Source organism: Protopterus annectens, chromosome 2.part2 (assembly GCF_019279795.1).
Source record: "Protopterus annectens isolate FY-2018-M chromosome 2.part2, PAN1.0, whole genome shotgun sequence".
Lineage (NCBI taxonomy): Eukaryota > Metazoa > Chordata > Ceratodontiformes > Protopteridae > Protopterus > Protopterus annectens.
The window spans coordinates 14,578,130-14,600,976 of NC_056730.1; positions in this window are offsets into that span (position 1 = coordinate 14,578,130).

The following is a 22,847-nucleotide window of genomic DNA, read 5'->3' on the forward strand; positions in this document are numbered from 1 at the left end:
GACACTTGTAGGCCTTCATTTTTGAGACGGTTTACTGTGTCTGTGAAGCAGAGGAGGGCTGTAGTGGTGCTATGGGCAGGTCTGAAACCATGCTGAGTAGGTGACAGGATGCTGCTGTCTATGAGATAGTTTAGCATCTGGGTATGGATGCATTTTTCTAGGATTTTGGCCAGGGGGGAGAGTAACGCAATGGGTTCATAATTATTAAGTTCAGTGGAGGTCCTTTATGTATGGGTGTAACACAGGATATTTTCCAGAGTTTGGGCACATAGTTTTCAACAATTGATCTGTTTATGAGAGTGGAGACTGGGATAGCAATAGCATTTGCTGTGAGTTTCAAGAAATAGCTGGGGAGTAGGTCGGCTGCTGTTGATGAGGTTTTTAGTTTGGAGAGCATGCTTTTGATTGAAGTGGTGGAAACTGTTTTGAGGGTAAAGCTTGTATTAGTGTTATTTGTGTTGGGGGGGACAGTGAGGAAGGAACTGTCCTGTGATACTAAGGATAGAATTGAGCTCACAAAGTGGGAGTTGAATTGTGTTTCGATGGGAACTTTAGTGTCAGGGGTGGTTGGTTTGGTGGTAGTCTTTTGGGTGGATTTTAGTAGCTGGTTTACATTTTTCCAAATTTTTTGCGGGTTGTGTTGGTATTTATTTTGTAATGCTGCGTAGTAGGATTTTTTGTCCAGCCTAATGCATTTTTTTGCACGGTTGCGCAGTTCTTGGTACTTAGTTAGGCTTTGTGTTTCTTTGTTTTTTGATAGTAAAGCCAGGCAGTGTCTCTGGACTTGAGGATTTGTTTGGTTTCTTTACTGAGCCAGGGGTTTGTAGAGGTTCTAACCTTGATTTTGCGCAATGGAGCGACAGTGTCTAGGTGTTGTAGAAATGTTTTGTTGAAATATGCTACAGCCTGGTCAAGTGGGAGGGTTTTTAGGGGGGTCCAGTCACAGTTACAGAGTAAAGTGTTGAGGACCTCAGGAGAGAATTTTTTGTGTTTCTAGTGGATATATAGTTAGTGGTTTTGCATATGCTTGTTCTACTATGTATAAAATATATTATGTTGTGGTCACAAGGTGTCTGGGAGACTGCCTGTGTGAGGGTACAATGTGAGGTTGTTAGTTAGGACCCAGTCAAGGATGGATTCCTTTTTAGATTTTTATCACATCTAGTTGGAATTTGGACTAGCTGCTGGTAGCCATGGAGATTTATTAGATTACTTGGTGGTTCTGATATACAGGTGAACCAATCTAGGTTGAAGTCCCCCAGAATAAGGGTTTCTTGTGAGTATGTGGAAGAACACCAGGATAAGAAGTCTTCAAGGCTAGCAGGTATATTACCAGGTGGAATATAGATCACAATTGTGGTGATGACCTTTTTAGGGTGAAGTTGAAGTTGTGAGATAAGTATGTCCCAATTATTGGGGGAGGGGTAGGAGTTTGGTAATTGACGGACAGTTACGTTTGACTTGTACAGTAAGGCAGTTCCACCCCCTTTACGAAGTGGTCTGTCTTGTCTAATGATATTGTAGCCGGTAGGGAGAACTTCTGAGTTAGCTATGTTTTTATTTAGCCAGGTTTCTGTTAAAGCAACTATGTCTGGGGAGTAGTGTGCTACTGTGGCCTGGAGTTCAGGTATTTTATTTTTGATACTTCTAATATTAATATTTAGCATTAAAAGATGGTTGGTTTTGCTGCTGTTGTTGATTTGCCCAGGGATGAAGAAAGTGGGGGTGTTATGTTCTGACATTTGTGTTGGAGCAGTTTGAGTTGGACAGGATGGATTTGGGGCTGGGTTGGGGTGGATATCCCCACTTATGGTGAGCCTGGAGTTAAAATGGTTATACAGATGTTGGAGTTTGGTGAGGAGTGTGAGAAAGTAATGTGTTTTTTTGGAGTAGGAATGAGAGCATATGTGTTTAGTCCTGAATGGGTCCGTTATGTAGTTCTTGAATAACTGTGGGAAGATATTATTATAATTATTATAATGTGTGGTGTCTGTATACAAGAGTGCATAATGCAGTGTTGTGCTACTAAGTTTAGGGATATTGCTAGAGTGATAACTTGTGGTGTTGTAAAGAATTATGAGAAGACAGACTAGACTTAGTTGCGTGATAGTCATGGTTATAAAGTTTAAGTTGTTTCTAGGTGGGGGGTCTGAATAGGAATTATAGATTGCACTCTATGTGGATGGGGAAGTAGTGTGGGTAATGTAAAAAATGCCTAGTGGGAATGAGAGTGATTGGGAGTATTTTGTGTGGAGCAAGTTGGTGTGGTATAATGTGATATGACTTGAGGAGCTGAGATTGGTGGAGGTGATGTGAGGGTGAGCTGTGGGTGTGGCTATGATTACTATAAATGTAGAGGTAGTGGGGGCGGGAGGTAATAGGGGTCAGGGGAGCGGAGAGAGCCCGAGCGTTAGCAAGGGCGAACGGAGTGGGGCAGAGCGAACCAAGACAAAAGAAACAGTAAGTATTACTTTACAAATCTGAACACTTTTAAAACAAATTCCTGAGGTCTAATGGCTTACCGGCAAGCAGAATGTAATTGCTGAGGAGCACTTGTGTCCTGGTGGGAGACTAGAAATTTAAAGATGGCTCCATGCTCAGCAGGATTCTAATATAGACTTTGTATTGGGGGAGGGAGATAGCACAAGAGGTGTAAACCAGGTGGAATGCAAAGAAACCAGAGAGGCAATCAGTGGAAATCAGTGAAGGCCTCAGAGGGGGTAAGTAATAAACAGGTGGGCCTCCAAGTGATACAAACTAAGGCAGAAAGCACTGAGAGGGCTGCTTGATGGTTAATTTAATCACAGGGATGTGAATTAAATGTATACTGTCTATTGGACAGTTAGGATTACTGTAGTAGCGGGGGGGGGGACACAAGGTTACAACAGTCAGTTTTATTAGCAAGCTGAGAACTACTAAGAAATACTGCTAATGTAATAGCTTCACTCTCATAAAACATACAAGTAGAATGCCTGGGTGGACTGACCCTGCTCTTGAGGCTCAAAATGTATATCCTTGTTTAGTTTGCAATACGGATTCCTTCTTATACTGTATGGGTGGAGTGATAGCCGCAGACTGAAGATTTGCTTGAGTGTGCTCTGAAGAGAGAGTGAAAAATAAGAGAGGATGAAGCTAGTAGAAGGAGACAAAGACAGGTCAAAGGAAGTAATGAGGAGACAGGAGGGTGTACAAGATACAAATCTGAGGATAGTGTGGATAAAGCAGGAGAAGAGATGCTACGGCTACAGTTTGAGAGTGCTTCAACAGTTACCACATCACAGTGCCATAACTTAGTTTGGAAACAGGTTAATAAATCATGCACAATACATTTATCAGCCAATTATCCTGTGCATACAAGAAAAAAGAAAATGAACACAACAGCAGAGACAACTGTAATGCTAAGTCAGTAAATACTGTTTCTAACTCCAAGACTAGGTCAATTACATGTACATTACAGTTATAACAGCAATTTTAGTAGCACAGAGACAACATAGCTGCAGTGGTAGTGTCAGTAAAAACACAATTCCTGAATGACAGAATCAACCAGTTAAATAAACAAATAAGCAGATCAGTAGTCAGGAATCAGAAAAATTAATACTAATTGTATAGATCCAAATACAGCAAAAAGTAAGTATTACCTTACAAATCTGAACACTTTTAAAACAAATTCCTGAGGTCTAATGGCTTACCGGCAAGCAGAATGTAATTGCTGAGGAGCACTTGTGTCCTGGTGGGAGACTAGAAATTTAAAGATGGCTCATACCTCTCAACTGTACAGATTTTTTGCAGAATGTCCAGATTTTAGCCTCATATTTTTGGTCCATTTTTTCATAAAATTGTGGTTTTCTGGAAAATTAGTGGCAAATCATTAAAGACTGAAGTTAGAAAATAATGGCAGACATTTGAGTTTTAGACTTCATACCCTTCAGAAAATTCAAGCTTATGCAACACCCATAAGTCTATCAACTTTCTAAGTTTCTAAGAGCAATATTTAAAAATGTTATCTATTTTTGAGCTTTTGTCCTACTTTTAATTATGGCTTTGTCCAGATTTCTTGCTCTAAGAGGTTGAGAGGTATGACATGGCTCCATGCTCAGCAGGATTCTAATATAGACTTTGTATTGGGGGAGGGAGATAGCACAAGGGGTGTAAACTAGGTGGAATGCAAAGAAACCAGAGAGGCAATCAGTGGAAATCAGTGAAGGCCTCAGAGAGGGTAAGTAATAATTCAAACTACCTGTAAAGTGAAGGAGAGAAGAGACAGCAAAGTTTATTAAGGTTGGGAGTGTGTCTTCACATTGACTTGCTGATTAGTAACCAGTTTGTGCACAGATTAGAGTAGGGAGATACATTAGCAATGAAGGGAATGTATAGAGATGGAAATAAACAGGTGATCCTCCAAGTGATACAAACTAAGGCAGAAAGCACTGAGAGGGCTGCTTGATGGTTAATTTAATTTAGTCACAGGGATGTGAATTAAATGTATACTGTCTATTGGACAGTTAGGATTACTGTACTAGCGGGGTGAGGAGGACACAAGGCTACAACAGTCAGTTTTATTAGCAAGCTGAGAACTACTAAGAAATACTGCTAATGTAATAGCTTCACTCTCATAAAACATACAAGTAGAATGCCTGGGTGGACTGACCCTGCTCTTGAGGCTCAAAATGTATATCCTTGTTTAGTTTGCAATACTGATTCCTTCTTACACTGTATAGATGGAGTGGTGCAGATTTGCTTGAGTGTGCTCCTGCTCTTGAGGCTCAAAATGTATATCCTTGTTTAGTTTGCAGTACTGATTCCTTCTTATACTGTATGGGTGGAGTGATAGCCGCAGACTGCAGGTTTGCTTGAGTGTGCTCGGCAAGCAGAATGTAATTGCTGAGGAGCACTTATGTCCTGGTGGGAGACTAGAAATTTAAAGATGAATTAGGTGAATTAGGTAACTAAATAAGTTACCAGTAAAGGAGAATATGCCATGTAAAAAGAAACTTGAAAGAGTCTGTTTATTTTGTGGGGAGGAAGAGACAACACAGCATTTTTTGAAATGTAAAGATGATGAAACTCTTGAAAAACGTGAGAAGAAAATGTGTTGACAATATTAAAGACAGACAATACAGATATGAATATGATTATGTATGGATATTATAGGAAAAACAAGAAAGAATATGTGAGGGGCTGGATAAGAATTTATTTTTTGTAAATGGGTTATTTGGAATGAAGCACAATTAAATTTTGTTTAATAGGAAATGGATTTTGTCAGATATACTGCAAAAAAATTAGATTACAGTTATGGAAGGAGGACTGGGGGGTCAATTATGGAAGAATAACAATGAGGACATTATAAAAAACATATATATTAATAAAATAGAAATGCATATGCATATGTGCCTGTAAATGTGTACATTTTGTAAATACGTCAATAATGTTTTTATGTTGTGTTAAATAAAAAAACTCTAGTCTTTTTGATAGGTGCAGTGAGATCTTTTACATCCACCTGAGCTATCACCAACTCAAGCAGATGGGGCCTCTGTTTAATTTCTCATCCAAAAGATGGCACACTCAGGAGTAGCACCCCCCCTTATGATGCACTGCAGTGTGAGTAATTGAGTTACCTGGTGTGGGAATAGAGCACATAACCGTCTGCACCAAAGGTGTGTGCGCTACCTGTTGTGCCACTGACACTGTAGTAGACAGTGTTGTAAAGCTATATCTCAAGCTAACATGGCTAGTCTGCAAAGTCTGCAGAAAGGATAACACCTGGTTCCCCCTGTCTGTTGATGTACCACATGGTTGTGGTATTGTCTATAACAATTTTAAGAGCTCCAGGGGACTAAAAATGATTCAGATAGTCGAATGCCTTGATTAGAACAAACATCTATGTGCTTGCATCAGTCTTTGTTGTCCCAAACACCTTGCACTTTTATCCTTCCTGAAACTGCTTCTCAAACAAACTCTGAAGTATCTGTGAATATTGACTGCTTTGGAGTAGGAGGGGAGAAGGAGAGACCTGGCATTTAGGCATATTTGTTGTCTCAACCAAGTGATTTCTCTTCTGACAAGTCCCACAACTGGGATTTGAAAAGATAATGGATGTTGGTGCTGGGACCAGAGAGACCTCAGGTACCAGAGTATCTTTCTCATTTGAAGTCTTGCCATGGGGTATCATGACAATCATAGATGACATGAGACACAAAATCCTGAGGTATTCTCCTTACAGAGACCGAAGTCTGAGTGGAAAACCCTAGAAACAGATTGAGAGATAGATCCATTTTTTTCTGTGGAAGAGAAGCTTTTTGAACTGAGGTGTCTAGGAGGCACCACCAGAACACAATCCTGAGTGATGGAGTCAAAAAGAGACTTTGGAGATCTTTCAGGCAAATGAGAGATGCAAATTGGGGGTGTCTATTTTTTCAGTGAATGAAACAGACTATTTGAACTCTGAAAAAGACTCTGCAAAGATAGGCAAAATATCGAAATGTGGAAAAGTGTGGATACCCTGTAACATGCAATGAGCTATAACCGGAGCTAGAGACTTTGTGAACACTCTTGATGTAGTGAATAATCCAAAGAGAAAAGTAGAGAACTGATAATATGATCCAGAGAAACAAAACCTTAAAAAAGAACTAAAATCTGGATGAGTAGGGATGTGTTGATAAGCATCTTTTAAAGCTAATGTTAACAGAAAACTTAAATTAGGAATGGGAGGTTACAGGATATGAAGTGGAAGCATTTTGAACTTGGGCAGTACCACAAATTTGTTTAGGGGGAAAAAAAGATCCAGAATTGGTCTAGAGCCATTTTCTTCCTTTGGCACCAAAAACATCCTGGAATAAAAACATTCCCAAACTAGGAAGGAGGAATTGGTTGTATTACTTCCTGAGACAACGTATATGTTAAATGACAAGGGGAAATGGGAGTTTCTGGTCTGCTGGACGAGGAATTAACCACTAAAAAGGAGGAATTTCATCCCACTGCCATTTGTAATCTTGTTGAACGATCTTATAGGTCCATAGGCAAATAGTAGACTAGCTGCCCATGCTCGTGAGGTGTCTAGGAGGCACCACCAGAACACAATCCTGAGTGATGGAGTCAAAGAGACTTTGGAGATCTTTCAGGCAAATAGGAGATGCAAATTGGGGGTGTCTATTTTTCAGTGAATGAAACAGACTATTTGAACTCTGAAAAAGACTCTGCAAAGATAGGCAAAATATCGAAATGTGGAAAAGTGTGGATACCCTGTAGCATGCAATGAGCTATAACCGGAGCTAGAGACTTTGTGAACACTCTTGATGCAGTGAATAATCCAAAGAGAAAAGTAGAGAACTGATAATATGATCCAGAGAAACAAAACCTTAAAAAAGAACTGAAATCTGGATGAGTAGGGATGTGTTGATAAGCATCTTTTAAAGCTAATGTTAACAGAAAACTTAAATTAGGAATGGGAGGTTACAGGCTATGAAGTGGAATCATTTTGCACTTGGGCAGTATCACAAATTTGTTTAGGGGGAAAAAAAGATCCAGAATTGGTCTAGAGCCATTTTCTTCCTTTGGCACCAAAAACATCCTGGATGAGGGATAAAACATTCCCAAACTAGGATGCCCAGGAGGAATTGGTTGTTATTACTTCCTGAGACAAAATATGTTAAATGACAAGGGGAAATGGGAGTTTCTGGTCTGCTGGACGAGGAATTAACCACTAAAAAGGAGGAATTTCATCCCACTGCCATTTGTAATCTTGTTAAACGATCTTATAGGTCCATAGGCAAGTAGTAGACCAGCTGCCCATGCGGGCTATTTTAAGCCTAGCCAATTTCTCTTTTTTGTACTCAGAACTCATATTTCTGAAACTATCTGTTGCAAAAGAGAAAGAAGTGGAGATTCAGACTTTCTGGAATGGAAAAGAGACTGTGTGTGTGTGTGTGTCAGTGTGTGTGTGTTGGGGGGCATGGTCCCTTAAAAAGTTATTCTGACTTGTTAGACTGTCTTTTATTTGGGGGAGTTCCTATTTTCATTTTGGAACACCCTTGCCATTGCTTCTTAAAGGTCTGTTAATCTGCATTTTGCTGAGTCAGAATAAACTTTAACACATAAGCCTGAAAATCAAAGTTGCAGAAGCATACACGTTTTCCCATATTTAGCAATTATTTTCCCATTCTTGTCAGAAAGTGCAAGACTGAAATTAACTAAATGTTTAGCAGCAGTAGAATTAACTAAAGCTATAGCTACTGGGTCAGGTTTAGAACTGTATAAAATTTTAAAAGACTGAGGAACTTTAAACAATCTGTCTGCCCTTTTAGGAACAGCAGGCCGACAGCACGATACATTGAACTTCTGAGCTATTTTACTTTAAAACACTGGCAAAAATTGTGCATTATTTTAGACATAAATGTGTTCCCTTGAACAACATTTCCTTTGGTGCCTCTACCTTGGAAAATCAAAGAACTAGTTCCCTTACATAGCTTTGGCATTGACTGTCGGAAGCAGGATTGCTTCAAGATACTTAGTACCATAGTCTACTGGCATCTACTAGTGGACTTAAGCAGTCCAGTGATTTGCATGACAGTATGCTCAAAAGACAAACATATCATTGGTATGGAGATGACAGGATTTTTAAAACCAGGGTTTCGAAGTGCTTTTTGACATTCACATCATTCGGCACAAAATGTTCAACTTTTTTATTATGTCAAGCCAATAAAATCTGGCTGAAATTCTGGCCTTGGTTTTGCCCATACCTTAGTATCTCACCAGCATGTGGCTATGTGCCAATTTTACGACTAAATTTTTGAAGGGTCTGGGTATCAGCAGCTGACTTATTTCCTTCCATTTCCTTAATCACCCTATATAGTAAATCATTCTGCAGTTCAGTGTAGAGGTAGAAAGAAGGGATATTTGTGGTAATCTCCTCTCCCACTGTCTTGGTTATATTGTCTCTCTGGCTCTTCTCAAAGTGTCATCCACCAACTGGCCCTTTTTAAAATGTAGGCAGCTCATCTGAGGTCAGGTAGGAAAGGGGCCTATTCTCTCATAGATGTTTTTCTGAGGTGAGATAGAAGATTTAATCTCTTCTCCAACTAGCACAGGAAGAGGGGTTTCAATGTCCTTTTCTTCTAATAGAAAAGGCAGATCTTCATGGTACTTAAGTGTACCAGTTGATAATTTTTCTTCTTTAGAAGTTTAAGATCTTCGATCCATTTTATAGCCCCACCCCATACTTGTCCTTGTCTTGGTTCTGCAGTCTGAGCTGCATACTTTCTGGTTCTCCCCTCTCTTTTGAACTTCCTCTCTGGGGTCCTCTCAGACCTCATTGGATGCTTGGTGGAAATGTCCTTCCTAAACTTTTTCTTTGATATTTCAGCCTGCTCCTTATGAACCCCCATTCCTAGTTATGCTTTACTCCCCACCTATAACAGTACCCAGCTTTCTGAAGGGTTTGTATGACCTTCCTCTCCTTCTCTGCTCACGTATATCCTAGTCCCCCTGGGGCTTTCTAGTACAACATGAAAAAATGTGGGCAGTGCATTCTCCTCCATTACAGGGAATGACATAGATATGGTTATAAGCAGTTTATCCCAAAGGTTAACCCCTTTAATTTGATAGCAGGGTTTATCAAAAGTGTTACCCTTTCCTACAGCTTCCATTGCTCTCTGAAGTTAGGAAGATGAATTTTTGGATATACACTAAAAGCCGAAAGACAACAACAACAACACTACTTCCGAACCATTTTTATCAGTTTCTGCCTACAAACATTGCTCTTTTACAATGGTGACCGCACTACTAGGGACCGCCAATGTAGATTAACCATGATACACAACACGTGCTGCTTATGAAAACAGTTCTATTTTCTAATACTTGAAGCAAAAATACTGACTTCACCAAAATAAGCAGTACTTGTGGACTAAACAGAAAACTGTTTGAACAGTACCTTTAACAACTCAAGTGTTGAAGAAAAATAAAGTAATCGGAAAGTTTCTATTTCTAGTTCACTTCTAGGTAATAAGGCACAAGGTCTCCCATGGGTATACAGTCCTTAGTAGAGTGTTTTTTCCTTTAGAGCTAATGCTCTAGACCTCCAATTCTCTCTTCACGCTTCCAGATTCATCTAGATTTCACTGACTTTTAGGATTAGGAATTTTCATCTCAACTTTATATACCACAGAATCCTATGGATTTCATGGACTTTTAAGATTACTATTAGGGTGTCTCAACTCAGCTTTCCATACATCATTTACTGACACCTTACTTAATTTTGCTAATGATTATCTGAGTTCCCCCTTAAAGTGCTATCTAGTTATATGCAATATATTTTACTCTAATGGTTTTCACTAGTTGGAAGAGTATAACTGACTAGAAATATTTAAAAATAGTGGTGTAAATAATGTTTGTAAAAAAATCAGATCTTTAATCACATTGTTGCAAAAAACAAATGAAAAACAAGACATAGTATACAAAATGACATTATCTGATATGACATTATCTGATACGACCAGATGACATTTAGTCAGACACTATTTACATTACTCTTATTGTTCCCCCCTTACTGACCGATGCTAAAAAGAACAATCCTGAACAAACTAGAAAAATGTTACTATAAAACAGCCAAATGTGCACCCAGCAAACACATTCCTGTATAGTCCTTCAACAGCTGCACTGGTTAGAACTCCAAAAACCTTAACAATACCACACCTCGAGGCAGGACATAATTACACAAACCAAACATCCAGCAATTAAAATTACCACTAATAAGTACAACCCATCTAGGAATCTCAGCTCTCAACACTTACATCTAACTGATACTCTCATACCAACAAGGAGACTCTTTATTCAGAATACGTTATGAAAGCTTGAAAAACTATGCTCCCAGATACGCAATCTAAAACTAATCTCCAACAGTTTCTAAAAACTAATCTCCAACAGTTTCTAAAAACTAATCTCCAACAGTTTCTAACAAAATCAAAACGCCACTTAATAATTAATGAATGGCTTGAATATTCCTATATAAAATACTTTTAATATTCTTTTCCACACCATGAAACTATTCATGTATGAAACTATTTCACTTCAAAAAATGAAAACACTGAGTCTATATGTCAAACTACATAGACATATATGTGTGTGTGTGTGTGTGTACCTGTAACCCAATCATATGTTCAAAGTTTCAAAACACTGAAATTCATATGGTGGAGACCATATGATTGAAGTTTTGAAATATCAAACATAAAAGAAAAAAAATAAAAACTTTTTTTTTTAGATTTTTGCTGGGGGACAAGCCCCCCTGCACCTGCCACATCCCCTACAAATTAAATATACAAACTCTGAGATCACACTACAGTGAGGAAAAGGGTAAATGTCCTGAGATCCATGCTGTACCGCAATCTCCATTCAAAACATTCGATGTTTCAAAACTTCAATCATATGGTCTTGACCATATGAATTTTGAAATTTTAAAACTTTGATTTTATATATATATATATATATATATATATATATATATATATATATATATATATATATAGTTTAGTATGAAAGTACAGTTCAAACGTTGCACAATGCTGAATTGGAATACTGCAAACTCATAATAATGAAAGTAAAGCTTGATTCATTATTGAGTGTGGCACTGTGAATGGCGATTGAGGTACAGTGAGGATCAGAGAATCAACCCTTTTCCTCACTGCAATACGATCTCAGAGGTGGTGTATGTATATGTGTGCATATATATATATATATATATATATATATATATATATAAAACAGGGTGGTATGGGGGCACAGCCCCCCCACATCAAGGTGCTGAGGGGCTTGCCCCCTGCAAAAATGTAAAAGGATATATGAACTTTTGAAACCAGATGTCTGGTATGTTGAATGTCGATTCTCGTGTTTCTGCTATTCGACATTTAGGGCAAATGCTGTTTTTGCTTTCGAGATTTTATTTTGGCCTTTTTATTAAAAATTATTTTGCCTTTGACATTATGACAGTAAAAAAAAAAATATATATATATATATATATATATAGATAGATAAATAGACACACAAACGCACATATATATTTAGTACACCAAAAAATGAGCAAAGCAGTCAAATGTAGACATCTTGAATGTCAACAACAAAAGATAAAAAAAAAAAAAAAAAGTTGACACACCGCTATGCATGTGTTGAGATATAACCTCTGAGCATGCATGTTAAAAACAATGTTTTTGAAGTGGTCAGTCCCCTTCCATCCCCCCATTAATTTTATATTCCACCTCTGAGATCGCACAATACTGGGGAAGGTGCATGTTCTCCAACCCTAGTCATGTAGCAATCTCGCACACCTGTTAACCATTAACCATCTAGTTAGTAGACCAAATTGTGCTGATTACACAGATGTCAGCTTTAATAACAGTTGAATTAATTCCTAGAGCACCCACACATGTATATAATATATGGAAGTCATTAAATGCATGGAGTCTTAAGTACTATGCAACTGTATAAAACCTATTATTTGAGTGCAAAGTTAAGACAACATGGCAATGTCTATGCCTATGCCTTTTTTGACCATGGAGTCTAAAAGTGTAAATAGGCATATGCAAATTGTTCCTTTTTTACCTGTTCGTAAATATTATTCATAATTGCCTATTTATAAATATGTATTCTCAGTGAAGTCTACAAATATCAACTAGTACAGTAAACTTTGCACATCAAGTGTCTTTTGTGCGGAGTCTGCATGTCCTCCCTCCATTCGTGTGTGTTTTCTCTGGGTACTCTGGTTTCCTCCCACATTACAAAAACATGCGTCTAGAGCATTTCTTCCCATGCCTTTGCCGAAAATTGGCTTTGTTCCAAGTCAGACTTTCCCAGTAAACAAATGTTAAATAAATAAATTGTATATCAACGCAAAGCTAACTGTAAATTGCATAATGACTGCAGAGCTTTTCTCCTCATAATTATCTTTAAGAGGAACTTTTAGCCCAGGTAGACTATCCCAATTAACAAAAGGAAGTAACTAAAATAAATATGAATAAAATGAATTAATTAATTTGAAGAGTCCTGCTTTCTTCTTTATGCTTGAGTTAAGCAGTGGAATCCTTCAAGGATCCATCAAAAGCCCTCTACTATTTGGCATATGCTTCTCTGATGTCCAAATGAGAAAAAAAACAGTCCCTTTTTGACATGCAGAAGCTACAACTTGAACATACACACGTTAATAACTGGTGTAATGATGTCTGAAACTAAATGCTAAAAAGTGAAATAATGTTGCACTTGGTAAACAATACCTTAACCAAGCTTACAGGACTGACAACACCCCATTCCAAAACGAAGATGTTGTGAGAGACCATGGAACAGGGGTAGATAATGGATCATACTGTTTAGCAATGGTTAGGAAATCCCTCCATCTAGTACAGCTGATTTACAAAGGGTATATTTTATAGAAACAAAGAAGTCCTTAACCCTCTATATTCTGCACTGATCAGGCCCATCATAAAACAGGATGCCCGCTTTGCTATGTATCTTACTAGACATATTAGGCAGTTGGAGAGGTGCCAGTAGTTCCTGACAAAATATCATTGGCCTAAAAGACTTGGGGTGCCTGGAGAGGCTGGAGGCTTTGCCTCTGTACTCAGTGCCATACACATGCCTTACGAGCAACCTGTGCCTTTCTTTTTGATCATTAGGGATCTGGCAGTCCAAGACCTCTTTTATCTCCAGACATTAAACAGTTCAGCAAAAACTAGAACCAGAGGTCTGAATTTGCTTTAGCGAATAAACAAGTTACAGTGGAGACTTGTCACACAAACACTACCCTTTCTCTGGAACAGACTTCCACTCCAGATCAAGCAACGTGCCAGCCACACTATATTCCTTTAATGAGGAGTTAGACAATCGAATGGGTATTCACAAATTCAATCCAGGCATAACTGGTCTATCACTCCTTGAAAAAGCAAGTTAAGGTCTGAGGGTAGGTACCGACAAAGTGAAAATGACCACATGGCCCAGCTGTCTTATATTTTCTATGATTTTATGAACTATAATCAGTGTTTTTTCAGTTAGTAGAGGAGAACCTGAAATATAGGTTTGTTGAAGGAGGCTTTAGAAATAATATAAAAACAGGGTTGAGACAAGCCTTGTTAAACAGTACTTACCCTTGTTGAAAGGAAGTGATTGAAGAGAAGGAATCCAAGACAGTTGCTGTAAGAGACTGCTTCATAACAATATAAGACTGAACTAAAGGCACTGGTTGTGCACTTTACCTAAACACACAAGATGCTATTTTGCTTGGAAGAGCCACCTTTTTTGCCCCAAATGACCTTGCAGATGACTCATCTACCTTCACCCAAATGGCCCATTCTTTCCAGTGAAGCAGGAGATGGGAATTCCTCAGCTAGCTGAGAGCCCTAAATCCCAGTTGATCTTGCCTAGCACCCCCAAATATCCCTACTGTGCCTGGAAAGAATAAGGTGGTAGGAAGAAGACAAGTTTGCTGGTCCTGGGTTGGCTTCATTTTTTTACGTACACTTGGATATAATAAACTGCAATAATTTTATAAAGACTATGGGTTCTCAGCTTCATTAATTTTCTAAGATATAGTTGTGTGTGTGTGTGTGTATATATATATATATATATATATATATATATATATATATATATATATATATATATATATACACACACATATACACACACACACATATATATATATATATATATATATATATATATATATATATATAATTGCATGTGTGTATGAACAAATATATGTGCTTCCTGTGGTTAAGAGGTTGTTCACTGATTCACTGACTGTTGATCATTAGTCAGTAAAATTCAATTGCTAGACCTAAAGAAGCTAGGATAGCATGACTTGCCACCCCACAACCCCACAGGATGAATGTTAAGTTTATTCCTGAGGTTCATTACAATGTGATTGATGGAGCATGAATCGATTTACTACAGGTCGACAAAAATTAATAGAATCATATTTTACATATACATGCAGCTGATATGCTTCTGGGCACTTTAAGCTGTTTGCCCCCTGCACTATGCCTTGCTATCTGGATGCCCCACCTCGACAGTTCTGTGACTGTGCAAGAATGATTTATATTACATATAAAAGCTCTGACAGCCCAACCCAGTGGAATGCTAACTGGCATTAACATAAGGAACTCGTTCATGCATCACTCAGTTACGGCACCACTATAAAGTACAGCACAGCCACGAAATTCAGTGTAGCACTCTGCCCTAGACATATGCATTTGGTGCAGCCAAATACCTAGTTCTGGGATGAGGAAGGATGATGACCCTAAGACTTGATCATTATATAGATACTCACTTAGCAACTGGGACTAAGAAACGGGAGGGGATTTACCTTAGACACAGGTACTATTCAGAACACTACCCGGGGATGGGAAGGTATACAAGTACTTTCAAAACCAAATGGAAAAAAGTGTGCAGAAAAGGGGGAGGGGGTTACCTTCTAATATCACTGCTTCGGACATAACAAGAGTGGTATACAGGAAAAAGGTGTCATATTACTTAATACTGCCTTTGGGAACATTATAATGGGGGAACCTTACAATGGGGAGAAGGAGTTTTGAGTTTGTTACATTGCTTTTGGGTATAGGACAGCTTGATAGAGGCTGTGGGAGGAGAAGCTTCACTTAATGTTACTGGGGTTCAAAACAATAAGAGAGGTCAAGGGTGTTGCATCATACACACAAATGGTACCTTACGATATAGCTGGAAATACAAGCAGTTTTATCCTAGACACAAAACTTTTCTTATAATACTACAAGGAATTTGTGAAGTAGAGTACTGGGGATGAGTACGATATACTGACACTGGGACTGAGGAGAGGGACTATATATAAAATACATAGACGATGGATGTGGGATATCTGAACCACATGTGACACTAGTCCCACACAGCTTCACTATATATCCCGATTGCTGCTGCCAGCTGTGATGTGCAATGGTTGTTTCTGCAATGCCACCAGGGACAATAAGCTACCACCTATATTGCCTGTGCTACATTCCCAGCCCTTGGTTAATCTAGACGTTGTACTGAAAGCGGATGTGCAGCTATTTTGGTTTTCTTATTAATCCTCCTCAAAGTATCTTCAGGACAGTTATGTCTCTGAACCTTACACCTCTGAAGGTTTTAAGAGTGTGTATATTTGCTTGGGATATTTACCTAGGCAAATTATTAAAAGGGTCAAGTCTTATACTGTTACTTGCAGTGAGAACTGTGACCAGACAATGGCATTTTTCTATTGTCCTTATCAGTGACACTAATTAAGCAGAGGCTGAATGGAAGCATTGCATGCTTGCCCCTTAGAAAAACATGTCATCCAACCAGTTCTGCTGCTATGAACTCAAATTTGAGCTGAATTTGGACATATAAACTGTTGCCATTTTGGGAAGTGGTACTGTCATTATGGGAATTTTCCAACTTAGAGGCTGACCTACAGTGAAAGGTGTTGAATCCTTTCCCAACTTCTCTCCTGAAGGGAAAGTCAGATGCTTACATTTCCATAGGTGGCAGCAACAGTGTGCCAAGAACAGCATGCCCTGTCTGCAAGTGAGTCAGCTGTAAGCACACCTCAGATATATTGGCAAGACCTTCACTTTCACAAGGGCAGGGGTTGGCATAATGATTAAGGTGAAAACAAGCCACTATACTGAAAAACAGACTTGTACACAAACCGCTTGGGCTACCACTCGTTGAAACACACTATTTTATTAAAACGCTCAAAATAAAAAACGTTTTTCGTCTAAACAAGTTGGTTAGACTTCTTCAGAATTACAAACAAAGAATGTCAGTTAAAATTCAAAAGCTGTATTTATAAACTCATTTAAAAATTCCCCGCCAAAATTCATGGCAACAATTCTTAAAGGTGTATTGCATCAACCAAAATGACAGCTAAAATTAAATACATTGATCTTAACATCTTATTATACTACTTATAATTGATCGCAGCGCTACTGCAGCAGCCCTCATACTTCCACTTTGATAACATTTATCAGCAAAATAGTAATGCATAATATTTACCTAAAATAAATACATATTAGCCTGAAAAAATAAATAATATAATAATAAAAAATTACTGAATGAATATTTTAAATGCTTTGTTAATAACTTAGTTGTGAACTTATAAATATGAATGTGTGAGATTTTTTAATGCGTTTACCTCATCACTATTATTCATCTAGAATTCATCGGTGAACCACTTTGTTCTACACCATATAAAAATGTATGTGAAAACTTAATTATAATTTAAGTTTTGTCAACATTATGTTGAAGTGTAATTTAAAAACACGTCAATGATGTTAAATGACATAACGGCAAACCAAACGAATGTGTATCAAAACATCAAAAGCATAACCAGATAAATATACACCCAATACCCCCTACAAATTAACAAATCCATCAAGTTACTTAATACCAAACAATGTTATAATTTATATAGAACTTTTTAAAGAGTCTATAGATGTGAAACTACGTCAAAGATGTATATGTTGAATGACCTCCTATTTAAAGTGCTGTTGCCTTTTATATGTACAAAAGCACTTCAACCCAGCACATAAAATCCTGTCATAATAACTTTTCGATTATATACTGAAACATAACACCACATGCTTGTTTACATACTAAATTACCTGAAGAAAATATTACTGAGTTATCTATCTAAACTTTTAAGTTTTAATAGGCACATCAAAGAACATTTGTCATTCAGATCTGGGCTAGTATATGCATTAAGTTTAATTTGCCATAATAATTCCATTTTTCTCAAGCAATAGGCCAAAAGGACCTCCCCTCACATCATGTTTAATCTGGTCTATTATTCTGAACTGGAAGTTGTGATCCGGAAAAGCCATAGTATGTCTGGCCAATGCATTATATTCTTTTTGTAGTCTAATACTTCTCTGATGTTCATAAACCCTGTCTTTAAGTCTCCTCTTGGTTTTTCCTATGTAAAAAGATGGGCAACCTTGGCAGACTGCTATATACACTACTCCCTTTGAATGACAGTTGAATTTACCTTTTGTGTACAATTTGAAGCCATTGATCTCTACATTGCTCCCTATTAACATTAAATGGCAAAATGAACAGTTGCCACATTGCATCATACCTCTATGAGTTCCTACAGGAACAACGTATAGGTTATTCTGTAATAATTCTTTAAAACTTGTTCCTTTTCTCCATATTATCTTTGGTGATGTTCCCAATGTACGTACCAAAATATTATCATCATTGAGTATCATCCAATTTTTCAATAAAATTTTCCTTATGTTTTCATAATCCAATGAAAATTTTAATACACAAGCCAAATTGAAATCAATTCCAGTATCTTGTTGTACACATCCTAAGAATGTGTCACTAATAGTTTTATCATTTTGATTATATCCACTATTGTATTGTTGTTTTAAAATAGGTTTATATATCCCATTATTTCTTTTAATTGTCACCTCTTCTATAAGGTCTTCTACTAATGTAATGGGGTATGCCCTATTCAAAAACATTTGTTTAGATTGGCACATTCTTCTGCAAATTCTTTCTCTAAAGTTATCATTCACGCAGCCCGTACCAACTGGCCCTTGACCACTGATCTATTCTGATGTTTTGGGTGTGCGCTTGAGCAGTGTAGAAATTTGTTCGAATAGGTAGGCTTCCTGAAAATCTTAGCTTCATATTCTTTCACTGTATCATTTTTAGTCAGTGTCACATCCAAGTAAGCAATAGATGTTGTATGAAATGTGTGTGTTAAATATAAAAAATCTGTGGTTCCATTTAAGGTGTTCACTAAGTCCTTGGCTATGTTTTCATCTCCTTCAATAATCATAAAAATATCATCAATAAATCTGACGTAAAATTTGACAATTCTATTAATAGCATTGTTTCCTGAACAAATAATTGTTCTCCCAAAAGGACATTACCAAATTGGCATAACTAGATCCACATGAGGAGTCCATGGCTACCCCTTTTCTCTGGATGTAAAACTGACCATCAAACAATAGGAAATTATATGACAAAATAATATCTAGAAGTTCTTGCACCAAAGAAATTTCGTCATTTGGTGCACCCTTCTGCCACATTCTATTTGTTGCCTATTCAATTCCTAGATTGTGTGGAATACTAGTATATAGTTCTTTAACATCTATTGTCAAGAAATTATGTTCACATTGATATAAAAGGCTATTAATCTTCTCTAGGAAAACCTAAGAGTCTTTGACTATCCATTGTTCTGCTGCCACGTATTTTTTCACAATAGAATCTGCCAATTTGGCACATGCATACGTGGCTGACCTTCTACCGTCTATTATCGGTCTGAAAGCGGGGTCCGAAATGCTTTTATGCATTTTTGGAACACCGAACATACAAGGTACTCTTGGAGACTCAACTACCAAATAATTATATGTGTGTAAATCAATTATTGCTTCTTTAAGTAATTCATTTAAGAAGCTTTTTATAAATTGGTTTGATTTATTATATTCATTCACTGATGAAGTCTCATATGTGTCAGTAGATAAGGTATTGTTGATTTTATTGACATAGTCCGGTGTATCCATCACTACAACCCCCAAGGGCAGGGTTGGCATAATGGTTAAGGTGTTTACCTCACAGACAGAAGGTATAGGGGTTGGATGCTCATCTTTGAAGGAAAATGGCTAAGCTTAAAATAGCGTGTAAGGGCAGCTAGTCTAGTAATTATTCACGAACACATGCCTGGCCATGCATCCTACTATATCTCAGCAACCTTTTTGCTCTTCTAATGTTATTGTCTCAGACTACCCATTATCTATCCTTTTTGCTTTAGAACTATCTTAAATATATTTCACCTACTGCCCCACTATACTTTCCATCCCCTAAAATGAATCACCTGCCCTATTAGCTGCTTCTTTTCCAGAAAATCTTCACTTTGAAATTTCTTCCCCTTGTAACTTATATAAGTGCTGCTGCTTTAACCCCACTGCTTACAGTAGAATAAGGTCAAACATACTTAACAACCATCATCTATTTTTTATGCTTATCATCATGTTTTCTGCATTCTTTAATGAATATTTAAACTGCCATCATACCCAACAACGTTTTACTTTCTTAAATTTCTGCAATCACTTCACGTTTATCAACGTTCTCTCTTAATTTGTATATTGTTTTACTATGTAAAAATGCTCATACAATGTTTTTTCTGTGTACAAATGGTCAAACCTCTGTACTTTGTTCAGTATCTATCAACTATGTAAAGATGTCATACATTTTTATTCTTTCTATATAAAAATATCATATTTCATTACTAGCTTTTCTCCCCAGGCCTCCACTGAAAACAGATTCAATTCCACTCAGATTTTCCTGGTAAACAAAAATAGATAGATAGATAAAAATGAATATGATATGCTGAGGCAGCCTATTGGTGTAACAGCTGTTCTCCCATCACAGTATTGACAACTGGAGATCAATAATCACCTACTGTTACTAACGTTATGACGTGGGAGATTAAAACTGTCCCAAATTTAGGATCTTGCTAAATGAAGGGGAAGGGGTATCTAAGGTATACATCGGGGGTGTTCAAACTTTTTAGTTCAGGGGCCACTTCACAGGCTTGACAAAGTTTGGAGGGCCACACTATTATTCTGATTTGTATACCCAAGCACAGCCAAAGGTTCACCTCAGTCACAGAACAAAAAAACAGATGACAACACTGGTTACTTCCGATTATTTTTTTTTTATACTGTCATGTAAGCTAAACTTACAACATCCTTGTTACCACAGTGCACATGTAAAGGTGTAAATGCATGAACATATTTTAAATATCCTTTCTACAATTGTATAAATCCTTGCATATAACAGTGCAAATACACGCAAAAGTATTTTTCAAGTATCCTTTCTACAATATTGGTGCAAATACACATGACAGTATCCTTGCCACAGTTCCCTATTGATTTGTCGACAGCTTAGGTTGTTGAATGCGTATTCAACACCTAAGTGTCGAACGCTTAAAATAGCGAATGGCCACATCATTTAATTCTTTCCTTGGGAAAACATTTGCGTGCCCGTTCTTGGGGATTTGACTTTTCCCCAATATAGAGCAGTCTTGGAGTTGGCATATTTAGTTACGGGGTGGGGGAGGTGCAGCCCCCCACATCTGGGGGTGAAGCCCCCCAACTATGTTTGGGTGTGTTCATTTTGTTTGCGGATAGTCAAGTAAATTCTGTCCCTGGGAAAGAATTTGATGATTTGGTCGTTCGCTGTTTTTAGCTTTCGACGCCTAGATGTCAATGATTTTGAATTCAACAGCCTAAGCTGTCGATGTTATGACATAGACGCCTTGCCACAACACAACAAATGTAATTGTGCAAATTCAAATAAAAGTACTTCAAATAATGCCATTAACTGCTCTACTGAAGAATGTAAGAATAAACAATTATAAATTCAGGAAAGATCTGTCTTTTGCAGTTCTAGATAGATAGCTATGAAGAAATAGGTTGTGCAGCCTTGTATCCTTTGCAGTTTGTGCACTTTGCTAATTCAGCAAGTTGTAGTATCATTTCAATGTGAGTTGCAATTTGTCACATACTGCTGATGTTTCCCTTTATTTATCTGTCCCGTCAGTTTATGCACTGTTCATATTAAATGTTGGGAATTACAAAGAAGTTATGTCTTACCATAATATTCCGTCTGTGTTGTCAATCTTCATCTATTCTTGACTCTTGGGTGTTGATTCCAATCCTCAGAACCGGTCTGGCCATTATACAGTTTGCGCTAGCCAAAAACCTCTCCAGCTAATACTCTACCCACAATGCCCCTCTCTCATTTACCTCAGATTGAGTTTGCAGACTTACAGAAAGCCAGAAGAACCATGAGCAAATATGAAGAAGCCATGTTCAAAGTGAACCCTAACAATATACCCAGGACAAAGGTTCACTCCTCCAGGAGTTCACAGGAGGGGGAAGGAGGGTGGGATGCCAAGAAGAGATGAAGATCGACAACACAGATGAAACATTATAATAAGGATAACTTCTTTATCTGATGTTGTCAAATCATCATCTATTATGGACTCTTGGGATAGAGTCCCCAGCTACTTTAGATCCGGGGTACCCCTATGGAAGGAGAATCATAGAACCAAAGGAAGCTCTTCCCCTGGAGACCAGATCCAATTTGTAATGAGTGATAAAGGTATGTGGTGTAGCCCATGTTGCTTCTGTGCATATTTCATTCATGGAAGCCTTGAAATGGAAAACATCTGAAGTGGCCATTGATCTGGTGAAATGCACTCTCACTGGCGCAGGTAACTTGAGATTTTTTTTTTATTATATATGTAAGTAATGCAGTCTCTCAACCATTTTGACAAGGGAACTTTGGAAACAGACTTCCCAACTGTTCTGATTTTCTAAATTCTTTTAGTTCTGCTGAGATAGAAATGTAATTGTCTGTGAACATTCAAGTAAATGTAAGCAATACTTGCCTTTGCTGGAAATATTGGGGAAGAAAATAGGCAAGTCTATGGTTTTATTAATGTTGGACTCTGAAACTACATTTGGAAGAAAGGATGGATTGGTTCTGGGTGAAACTCTATCCTTATGGAATATTGTGGAATTTGAGAACAAGGCCTGCATTTCAGAAACTCATCTTTCTGAAGTTATAGCTATGAGGAAAAGCATTTTTCACGAAAGTAACTTTAGGCCACATGTTGCTGCTGGCTCAAAGGGGGAAAGCACCAAAAGCTGGAGAACAATGGTCAGATCCCATGGCAGTAGGGGGGGTCTTTAAATGGAGGCTTCAATTGTAGAGTTCCTTTGAGGAAGACTTTACATAGTCTATGAGAAATTAAAGGAAGGTCCCCGAAACCATTATGGAAATTAGAAATGGCAGCTAAT